The sequence below is a fragment of the Acipenser ruthenus genome, chromosome 10 (assembly GCF_902713425.1).
Source record: "Acipenser ruthenus chromosome 10, fAciRut3.2 maternal haplotype, whole genome shotgun sequence".
NCBI lineage: Eukaryota > Metazoa > Chordata > Actinopteri > Acipenseriformes > Acipenseridae > Acipenser > Acipenser ruthenus.
In genome coordinates this window covers 46,213,649-46,224,392 of record NC_081198.1, presented here as the reverse complement: position 1 = coordinate 46,224,392, position 10,744 = coordinate 46,213,649, and the positions used below count along the sequence as shown (strand labels likewise).

The following is a 10,744-nucleotide window of genomic DNA, read 5'->3' as shown; positions in this document are numbered from 1 at the left end:
TTGAGTCACTTTAAAGCTATATTGGATTTAGTGTACCCTTTAACTACTAGAACTACTCAGATTCTGTCATGCTGCGTGTCACAGCTAACTCCATTACTTTCTGCCCTAAGCCCATCACTCTGCCCAATGAACCAGTCAATGAGGATATACACTGACAAATAGGAACCCACTTATTGTCCAGCTGTGACTAATAAACCAACATAATACAAAACTTCTGAAAATGCTGACGCATTTCATAATATTATAACTTGGGTCCATCAGTAACACTGGTGTCCTGAGGTGCTGTATGTAACTGATAAGAGGTCGTTAACTTTGCATACCAACACTGGTGGCCAGGATGGAATCTAAAAACAACTCCAGTAATGATGCAATAACTCTGCAGATCTCACCCAGCAGGGAGTCAAGCTCCTTGGCCATTTGAAGAGTTGTTTTCCTCCTGGGGACGGCTGCCAACTGCACAGCTTGTTGATCACAAAGAAGGGATCTTGGCAGGGCACCAGCTGCAGGGAAGCCTTCTCTGAGCAGGAGACATTTTGGAATGATATCAGAATTCCTCATAAGGGATAAGGTACGAATCACAATTCAGTTTCTTTATTTGTATGAAAGTACACAGAAGTTCCATGTGCTGGATACAATAAAGAACATTGCTTAATCATTCTAGCTAGCTCATCTAGCCATTTTCTATCAAATATTGAAAGAATAATGTGACTCTCCTATGGTTATGTGTCTACACTGACCATCTGAAGTATGTCAGTGGGGTTCCAAAGTCTAAATGAAAGCCCTGATGAGTGACGTAGTCGGCTTGACCCCAGAGATCTTGTATTGGACATTGTATGACGCGTCACATTTAGCAGCAATGTAACTCAAAGAAATGCTATTATGGAAGCCATTTTGTTTCTCTCATTTAAAATATATGTGACATGATAAGTGTGAAATGTATCAAGAACTCATTATTACCTAATCAGAATTCAACAGAGTATATTTGTACAGTCGACACCGCCTAATCGGGCTACTGATAATCAGGATTTCTGCTTAAATGGAATGCAACTCTGGGAGACGGTTCTTCCCAATGCTATTTATGTCGTTTAATTAGGACATCACTCTGTTTAAGTGGGATACAGTATTTTCAAATGATGAAGTACGTGATTACGCTGTGACTTGCATAAATTGCGTAAACCACGTTGAACTCTTGAAGAAGGAGGAGTCTCCTGTGGTTTCTCAGGTTGCTGTTGCAAAGAAAGTTGCCATGTCAACATCGCAGGTGCCTCGCCTTGTGATAAGATGTGATTTAATTATTTTTAATTTCATGTAGAAATAAAAAACAGCGATTCATTTTGTTTAGGAATAAAAAACAAACAAACATTGACTCGTATTTTAAATGATGTTTTAACATTTAATCATAATGTGATGGGATTTCATTCTTTTTCTTTTCATTTAGAAACAAAAAGTATGACTAAGGTTGTCTCAACTGCCTCTTATTTTTCGGACAGCCACTTATTCTGGATATTTTTCCTTTTCCTGAGGCATCCCAATAAAGCGACGCCAACTGTCACAGGGGTGCAAATTTGGTGCTATGGCGCTAGATTCTAGCGCCAGGGTACCTCCTATAGTGCGAGAAGCATCAAATTCTGGCACCAGCAAACTTGTTTATTTTATTTATTTTTTTTTTTTTTCCTTAGCAAGCATGGATGATGATAGTTTCTTATCGGGTCTGAACTACTCACATGATATGTAGTTACTTTGAATGTTGACACTGTTAAATTATAACGACACGTCATAAAAGGCTCTAAAGAACACGACAAAAAAGGAATTAAACAGACCCTGTTAAAACAGGTTAGTTACAACGTATCACACCAATTGGATCTTGTGACCTCTGTGGAACCAAGACACGGTCATGCCTGAGGATATCGTGACCATAGGAGCTAGCAATCATAAAGAGTTCTTTTTTTGGCTGACAATAATATTTTATTTTGTCATAAAATCTGCTGGTTTCAATTAGGATCTTCCAAAGTGAAGGTCAGTTAATGAAAAGAATGAGTCAGCCACCTGCATTATTGAAGTTTTCTTATCTCTCTCCATGGTTTTATTAATAAAAGCTTAAATATTTCTTATAATATAACAAAAAGCAACAAAAGAAGATAAATTGAACTTTTTAACTTCACTTATCACAGTCACTGATACAAGGTAATTATTATTTTTTTACCCAGTGTCAAAGTACACACCTTGCAAAGTAGTTCACTTTAGAAAGGTCATTTTAAACTTCGACAATAGTTATAAACAATATTAGACAGTTATTTGATAAAATAACAGGGTATAGCCATAAAATGTTATAATGATATGTAAGTAAGGAATTAATAAGCAGACATATATAGGAAATATGGAAGAGAGGTGGGTCATAGTGGAAAATTATTCCCCCGAGAGAAGACAGGGGGCTATAATGCCTGAAGCCGCAGGCATTGCACCCTGGAGGTAACAATAGTCTTCCCGAGGTGAATTTAATTTTCCATTATGAGCTGAGTGTGCAATACATATTGCATTAATATATGAATCAGTCAAGAAAATAAGTGAGGCAAGGTCGGATAGTAAATATGACTTTATATGTTTTGTTTAAATATAGCTGATACATTAAATAAACAAATAACAGAAAATGTTTTTGAAGTTAATACCGAATAGTTATCAAAGTCTTTTTGGCGTACAGCTCTGGTCTGGCTTCATGACTGCTGCATATTACTCTCTTAGTATTGTGTTTAGATCCTGGCTGTCATATGTGTTTGAATTTTAGAAAGTCAGAAAACAGTGACAGTGATGTTTTAATCACCTTTTTAGTGTTTGGATCATCTTTCTTTTGTAGTATGTTTTGTAATTAATTTTCTGTTAAGTCACAGAATCGATGTTCAGCAGTTTTTTCACTTTCAGCCATTTTCTCTTGTTGTCAGGAGTGTAGGGGAAGGGTGGTGGATTCCTTTGAAAAGGGTCCGGGACTGACAGTGATGTGAACCAATCACATGTCAGAGGGAGACTATTTCCCTGTGGTGTAGGGATGTTACGGCAATAGTTAAATCTATTTATTACATATATATATATATATATATATATATATATATATATATATATATATGAAACATAAGATAAAGATTTCATACTAGTAATGGTTAAATTAAATGTCATTGTTATAAACCATTATTCCCTGTTCATAATCATCAAAACTTTAATAACTTTAATGTGTTTTATTTTAAACTAAAGTGTGACCAATGTATACTTATCAACAGACATATGCATGATATGGTATACTATAGAACAAATCCAAATATTATACATACTAAACTCAAAAGCAAAGAAGCTTTTTTTAAGGAAGCTAACATAGAGATATATTAGTCAGAGAAACAAAACCATAGAAACTCAACATAGGAGCAAGATTCCCAACAGCATCTAGATCCCAAGTCTCCTTTAATACCACCATTATAATATATAGAACTCCTATGTAGCTTTTCATTGTAACAAAATCTGATTTATATGCATATTTCACTTTTGATTTTAATATTATTATTATTATTATTATTATTATTATTATTATTATTATTATTATTAGCAGACGCCCTTACCCAGGGCGACTTACAGTTGTATATAAAAAAATACATAAAGAATTACAGTACAATTAAGAGCAAGATACAAAATACAATGACTTCAGTCCTAATAAGAGCAAATACAAAACACAGTACAATTTGATATACACTTCAAACCTTTCAGAGTAATGTCTTCTCTGTACATGACTATACAGTGTACGCTTCAGAACCTAATATTTTTCAGTCCATTATAAGGCCTTTATAATGAAAATGTAGCTGAGGTAAAATATATATTTATGAAATGTCAAAAACCATGGCTAATGCATAAATGTGTATAATCAGTGTATAGATAATTGAAATTCTACTGTATAAGCAATACACATGTCTCTAACAGGGATGTCCAATCATGGTCCTGGATGGCCAGTACACTCCAGGATTAACTGGTACAATGATATATTGAACTACTTCAGGGTCTGGATGGAGGTTTAATTGGTTCAATTAAACAATTTGGAACAGGGTTGGAACAAAGACCAGGAGTGGAAGAGACAACTTTGGGCAGCCCAGCTTTAACACAAGAAGAACAGCAGAAGGTAAGGTCATATCCTACAGTACAAGTTACACAATGTCTCCTTGCAAAGGTTATACACGCTAGCACATTTTAAGATAATGCAAGAGCGCTTTTGACTCTCTTTCAGGAAGGTCACATTTGAATTTGAACATGATATGCAGATGTAAGGAACACAGGCTTGCAACGATTTGATCCATTAAAAGTAACAATATTTGTATTTTTATTTCTGTAATATTAAAAAGCTACAAGTCTGTTACTGTTCATGCTTGGAAGATTATTATCAGCATCATAAAGGATCATTAGCTATTATGAGTGAACAGCCTCCACTGGGAGGCAAATGCTGTTTTCAACCAGCAACAAATATTAGAGCCAGAAGTCAAGCTGGCGCCACACATTATCACAAGCAGTTTGTTTGAAACTGGGCCAGGTTACATCACTGCTGCTATTTCTTGATGTCTGTTTTTGTATCTTAGCACCACAGTGTCAGGTTTGACCCCTGGCTACAGGCAACTGTTATTTTAAAAGCCACATTTTTATTTAGATACATTGCAGTAGCACTTCTGTATTTGTTGGTGTTTGTTTTTGAAATTCACATATTTATTTTAAACTGACTGACATTAGGAGCTCCTGGTGTTTATTTACACTGTGGATCATGTTCTATTCTCAGTGGCACTGGAAGACCCAAGTACTTTTTAAAGGGAATGGACTCATATTTACAATCTTTGATGTAGATACAGTGTGTGCCTGTGGGTAAGGTAGTCCAAGATTAGTGGTACTCAGGGTTTGTGAAACCAGTTGTAAGAATTTCAAAGAATTTCTTTAAATCCAGCCTAGATGACTCTAGCACCAGCTGGAATTGTTGAACTGCATAGCAGTATAATGTAAAATATGTCACCATTTTCAAAAAGAAGAGGTTTCGTTAAAAAGCAGGCACTTGATTTTGAAACACAGATTTCTGAAACTTACTAAATAAAAGGCTGTCTTTACTCCGTTAAGGGATTATCAGACCATTTATCAACCATGACAAGACTGATCTTAATACATTTAAGCTGGTTATTTATATGTTTTCTGTATATAGTTAAACAATCTTTATATGTAACTATTTGAACACTAATATATTAGAAAATATAATAAGTACTACAAGTTTCAGCATAACAGTATGTAACAAAAATGTCGAAAATGGAAACACATGATTCTAGTATCCCATTGTTATTTAAAAACATTTACAGAATCAAAGGGGTATGTTGCTTGAGAAAGTAATTGGCATAAAGCCCTCCCTAATGCATTGTCAGCAAGTCTATATCTGCTGGGGATCTGCATTAATTTAAACACACTGTCAAACTATCTAATGACAGTCATTCATCAACTGTGCTTTCATCCTTTAACATGATAATAATAAAAATGTCAAATATTGATAACTGTGGCGCATTTAAATATTACTCTTCTGAATTAGTATGAAATAAATTATGCATTGTTAAAAGAGGCTACTCCTCAAACTGAACCACCACAGGTCTTCAGACAGGTACTCCTTTAGTGGTTACAGTTACCTGTAAATGAAAGATTAATCCACTCTATGGATTACACCCTTTATTATGGGTTCCTACACAATTCAGAACAGGACACAAACTCAGAAATGTAAATAAGAGAGTATGAATAGAAGAATCAAATACAAATTTTCCTGAGCTGCCTGAAATAGGTCGGACCACCCAAAAAATATTGAGAAAAATAAACTTAAAATACTTAAAACAGGCATAAACAGTATGAAATAAAAAATAGCGCATGGATAATAAATAATGCAATTGAATCAATATAATTGACCACTCGGAGAACTAGGAGGTAATTACATAAAAAGTGAAAGATAAAAACAAGCACAAAAAAAACACCTTTTCAGGAAACTTAACATATTTCTGTATGTGTAAGATTTTTGCTTACACTGGGATCTGCTTTTGGCACAGACATTTTACATTGTGAGACCTGCCAGTGCTAACATAAAAAACTATAAAATCAGAGAAATCAACAAAGACAGTTTGAAGAGGAGAGCTCCATGCTCCATGTTTGATGTCGAGCTGAGCAGGTTTAAAAAAAAAAAAAAAAAAAAATTCAGTTGGAGGCTAAATAGCATTTCTATTTCAAACACGTACACAACCTCTTTATAGTATAAAGGGAGGTCCTTGTAAAGCATTTTCATTTGATCCTAAAAGAACAGGTTCATTCTGTCCAAGTAGTCTAAACCTGGATGAAAACAAATTCAGAATACATCAATAGAATATTGAGTTTATAGGACCTTGTCTTTTTTTCAAATCTGTTTTTAAATGGAGGTTTCCATACACATTTTTATAGTACAGTATATTTAGAAAAACGAATACAAAATATAAACCTTATATTTAACCTTATAAATTATGAATGTCACAAGAAACCAACTGACTACAATAGAAGCACTTACTACTGATGCAAGATAACTTATCTTTAAAATAGAAATTAGTTTTATTTTGACTTTAACTTTCACATATGGAGCACAAAAATCAAGTGATTAACATAAATGCTACATTTACTTAAACAAGAATTTAAAGTTTACAGCATACAGTATTCCCAGTGTGGAGACTGTACAAGCAGTCTTGTATAGAGCTGTGATACTAACAAACTCCACTATCGTGAAAACGTGAAAAGTACAGTATAGTATACAACACAGCACTTCTGAGGCTATGGCTTGAATAAAATCCAACCCCTGTATTAGATTCTCCAACAATAGCCAATGATTTAAATACCAGTTGCTTTCCTCTCGTTAACATAATAGGTTTCTGGTTTTTATCATTTAACCTACAACTGTAGATCCACTCCTTATGAAGCTAGTATACTGTAGGGCAGTATGTGGCATCCTGTGAATAAAAACAATTGATTGGTGTTGGGACCAACAAAAGAACCACCAACCACTGCTTTATAGATGCATTTAATGTTACAAGGGCAAAATGTACTCGTGCTTAGTTGCAAGACCAGGTAGAGCTATGGCCAAAAGTTTTGCACCACTTAGAATTTTAGGATTGAGACATAATTACAAAGTGGTATGTAACTCTATATTATTGTTTATTTAGCAGAAGCATTTATCCAAGGCGATTTACAGAGACTAGGGCGTATGAACTATGCATCAGCTGCAGTCACTTACAACAACATCTCAACAAAGACGGAGCAGAAGGAGGTTAAGTGACTTGCTCAAGGCCACACAGTGAGCCAGTGAGTGAGCTGGGATTTGAATCGGGGACCTTCTGGTTACAAGCCCTTTTCTTTAACCACCAGACCAAATAACATTATTCAGCAGATTTCATTAGACTTTATGAAGCAAAATGTGTTAATTCTATAGGGTGATGCAAAACCTTTGTCCATAGCTGTACATTTCTTTTTACCAAATAGGTGGGGGTCCCCTTTGCTAGTTATTGTATTCTGATATTGCATCACTAATGGTATCACAATAAAAAAAAAAGCTTGCCCTCTAGTGGTCATTTTATGTATACACAAAGCAGGTAAAGCATTAAGATTTTAAATACTGTATACAGTAAAACCTGTACTTTCTATTTCTGAATACAAGTAAATGAAGCAATATACAGGCAACTGTTTTAAGCTGCCAATGAGCAGACTCTTCTGTTAATTCGGGTTTTACTGTACATGTAAGAATACAAGATGTATTAGTATTATAAAGGCAAATAATTGTTCCACAAAATTAGACTGTCAATCTTTTTGTACTATGTTGTACATTGTCGGACATGACAAAGGTAAAAGAAAATAGTATTTGGTATACAAGTCATATATGCAGACATAATACATTGTTTTTCCTGTTGAACAATTCATATTTCACAATAATATTACTATTAAGATCATATGCAGTTTGCATTTTCCAGTGATTAAAGAAAAGGTCTTGTAACCAGGAGGTCCCCAGTTCAAATCCCACCTCAGCCACTGACTCATTGTGTGACCCTGAGCAAGTCACTTAACCTCCTTGTGCTCCGTCTTTTGGGTGAGACGTAATTGTAAGTGACTATGCAGCTGATGTATAGTTCACACACCCTAGTCTCTGTAAGTCGCCTTGGATAAAGGCGTCTGCTAAATAAACAAATAATAATAATAATAACTACATGAGGTGGACACTGCACATTTAATGTGCAATAATTGAAGAGTAAAATTATCTGCAAAATTACTAAATCTGTACCAAAAAAGAATCAAAAGAATCAAAGCTGTGAGCTCTAACTTTAGTAAGAATGGTTCTGATGCCATCTTGTGGTACTCAGTGATATCCTGCCAGCTGTTAGTTGTACACATTACCGAAACTGTGCAATCGGTTCTCTTGTTGATTTGCGCGGCTAATGAAAACATAATAAAGATCAGAAGAATCTGAAACAGTATTTTGTATGTATTATATATGTTCTTCCAAACAGTACCCCTGGAAATGAAGCTACAGACCTGTATTCTGGTGGACCACAAGTTACCAAAGTTATGTGACGTCAAATTAGGTAGATCTTTTTCTGGGGGCATTTTTTAATGTAGGAAATTATGTGAACTCTAAATTCTAAACCCACTGCCATGTGTGACTTGGATAGGCATTGATTTGATGATTGGTTACATCTGGGGATACCATCTTAATTATCTATTTGTCTTCTAGAATTGAGACTGATCACAGGCAGTGACAGAAATAAGTCCTCTCCTTCATAAAACTACAGACTGAATTTGAAAACAGTTTTTACAATGTTATATTGGATTCACTTGCTTTCCTCATTTTAAAGTGACTCCTTTTTTTCTGTCCTCCTGCATTGTTATGATGCTTGCAGTCAGTGGTTCTCATTGCAGTTACTTGACATTCACTTACTAACATAAAGACGCTTTGGCTATCAGGCTGTGTTACGTAAGTCTATGGCTGACCGCTTGAACTGTAGGGCAGCTTTGTTCAGAATGAGTACACACATCATACAGGGGAACGTGGCTAGATAGCCAACTGCTGTACTTGTTTCAACAGAATCATCTCAATCAAATCTTTTTTAATAAGAAAATCAATATTGCATGGCAGCGACTCACAGACATATAAAATCCACCCAGAATAAAAGCAGATTTTGATAGACCACCACGGTAATTTCTCCGATTATTGGAGAGTGGACACTTTGATTTGAGCTTGGCACAGTAAGTTTGTCTATGACACACACTCTTACCTGCTTGACAGAATACAATTGCATAGCACCAAACAGAACTGTCTTCAGAGGCAATGGCTCAAGAGAAGTCATGCATGCCCAGTCTTATTGTCAAGTCCTGTTTTCAGATACACTTGGTTCATATCACATGCTGATCCATGAAACAAACAGTTTTGTATTATCAAGTACATTGCATTTTGTAATAAGACTCTTCTTATCCTTTAGAAAAGACAACATGAAGACAAAAACCTTGAAAAGGAATTTCCCAAGTCAACCATCTGTAAGCACAGAAGACACCTGGGGCCCAGTTTTCCACTGTGTGCAAATGTACTATGGGTTGGGCAACTTGCCTGAAATTTATTGTAGTGGAGAATATAAGGCCCCGGAGTAAACAATAAATTAATGCAATAAAGGCTTCAATGTGACATGACCCTCAAATATTTCTTATCAGCATTGCGTTGCAAGCTTCTTTTCATCCACAATATTAAATGTGGTACACAGACTGACAAATATGATAGCAGAATCAATATTAGAATTTGGACAGATAGGTTTCAGCAAGCAGTTCCCCTTGAGATCATCACATTGCCAGAGCTGAATGGATAGCCTGGATTTTTCCTCTTATCAGAAGTGTTGCAAGTGAGGGGTGTGGGGGATGATGGATATCCACTCAACCAGTGATTCATTTGTACAGAGAGAGGTGCCGGGGCGCAAGCAATGACAATAATACCATTCTTAAGAACCACACATTCAAAATCATAACACATTTGTGTGAAAGAGTATTGCACTAGTATTACAAGTTTACAATCACGTATTCCACACAATATACAAAGCAGTAGTATGCACAGAAAAAGAAAAAAGAAAGGAATATATGCCAGTAATTTCACTTTTATTTTTAAGGCTCTGGATATATTCTCCAGCTACAGACCCGTCCACCTTTGCCCAGGCTTGCTCTCTCGAACGCTCTATGCAGCTCTGAAGGGGCTGGGGTGTCTGCAATGGTCTAGGTTGCATTTTCTAGCTTGACGTGGGTACCAGCATTCCTATGAAGGGTCGGGAAACAGCAAAAAACTGCATTACCAGGCCCAACCCATGACACACCAGTGTTATGACAGGTTGTGGCGGGGTACTCCCACCCCTGTGTTTATTTTGTATTATTATTATTTACTGTTGTTATTTAGGTCTGTTTTAATGTGTTTGTTTTAATGTAGGTTGGCAGGGACGAGGTTTGCATTTCCTCTCTGCCAAACAATAACCTTGTGCTAATGTGTGGTCGGCAGCTAATGAGTTATTGACACATTGGCTGTTGACAGAAGGCCTGTGCAGAATATGGTCGAGGGATAAACTATGTAATTGATAGCCAGTTAATCCCTCGACCACGATATAAAAACCAGCAGCTTTTGCTGACCGGGTTTGGGTTGTTGAGAGGCGGAACGTAAGTGAAACGA

General features: G+C 35.9%; 1 long non-coding RNA gene across 1 annotated transcript; it reads left to right on the top strand.

Moving 5' to 3' along the window:
• Positions 1-404: 404 nt before the first annotated feature.
• On the top strand, positions 405-9,809 carry LOC131738102 (uncharacterized). Its single transcript, XR_009329619.1, has 3 exons — positions 405-568; positions 3,958-4,153; positions 9,525-9,809. It is a non-coding gene; the product is annotated as an uncharacterized LOC131738102 (long non-coding RNA).
• Positions 9,810-10,744: the final 935 nt, after the last annotated feature.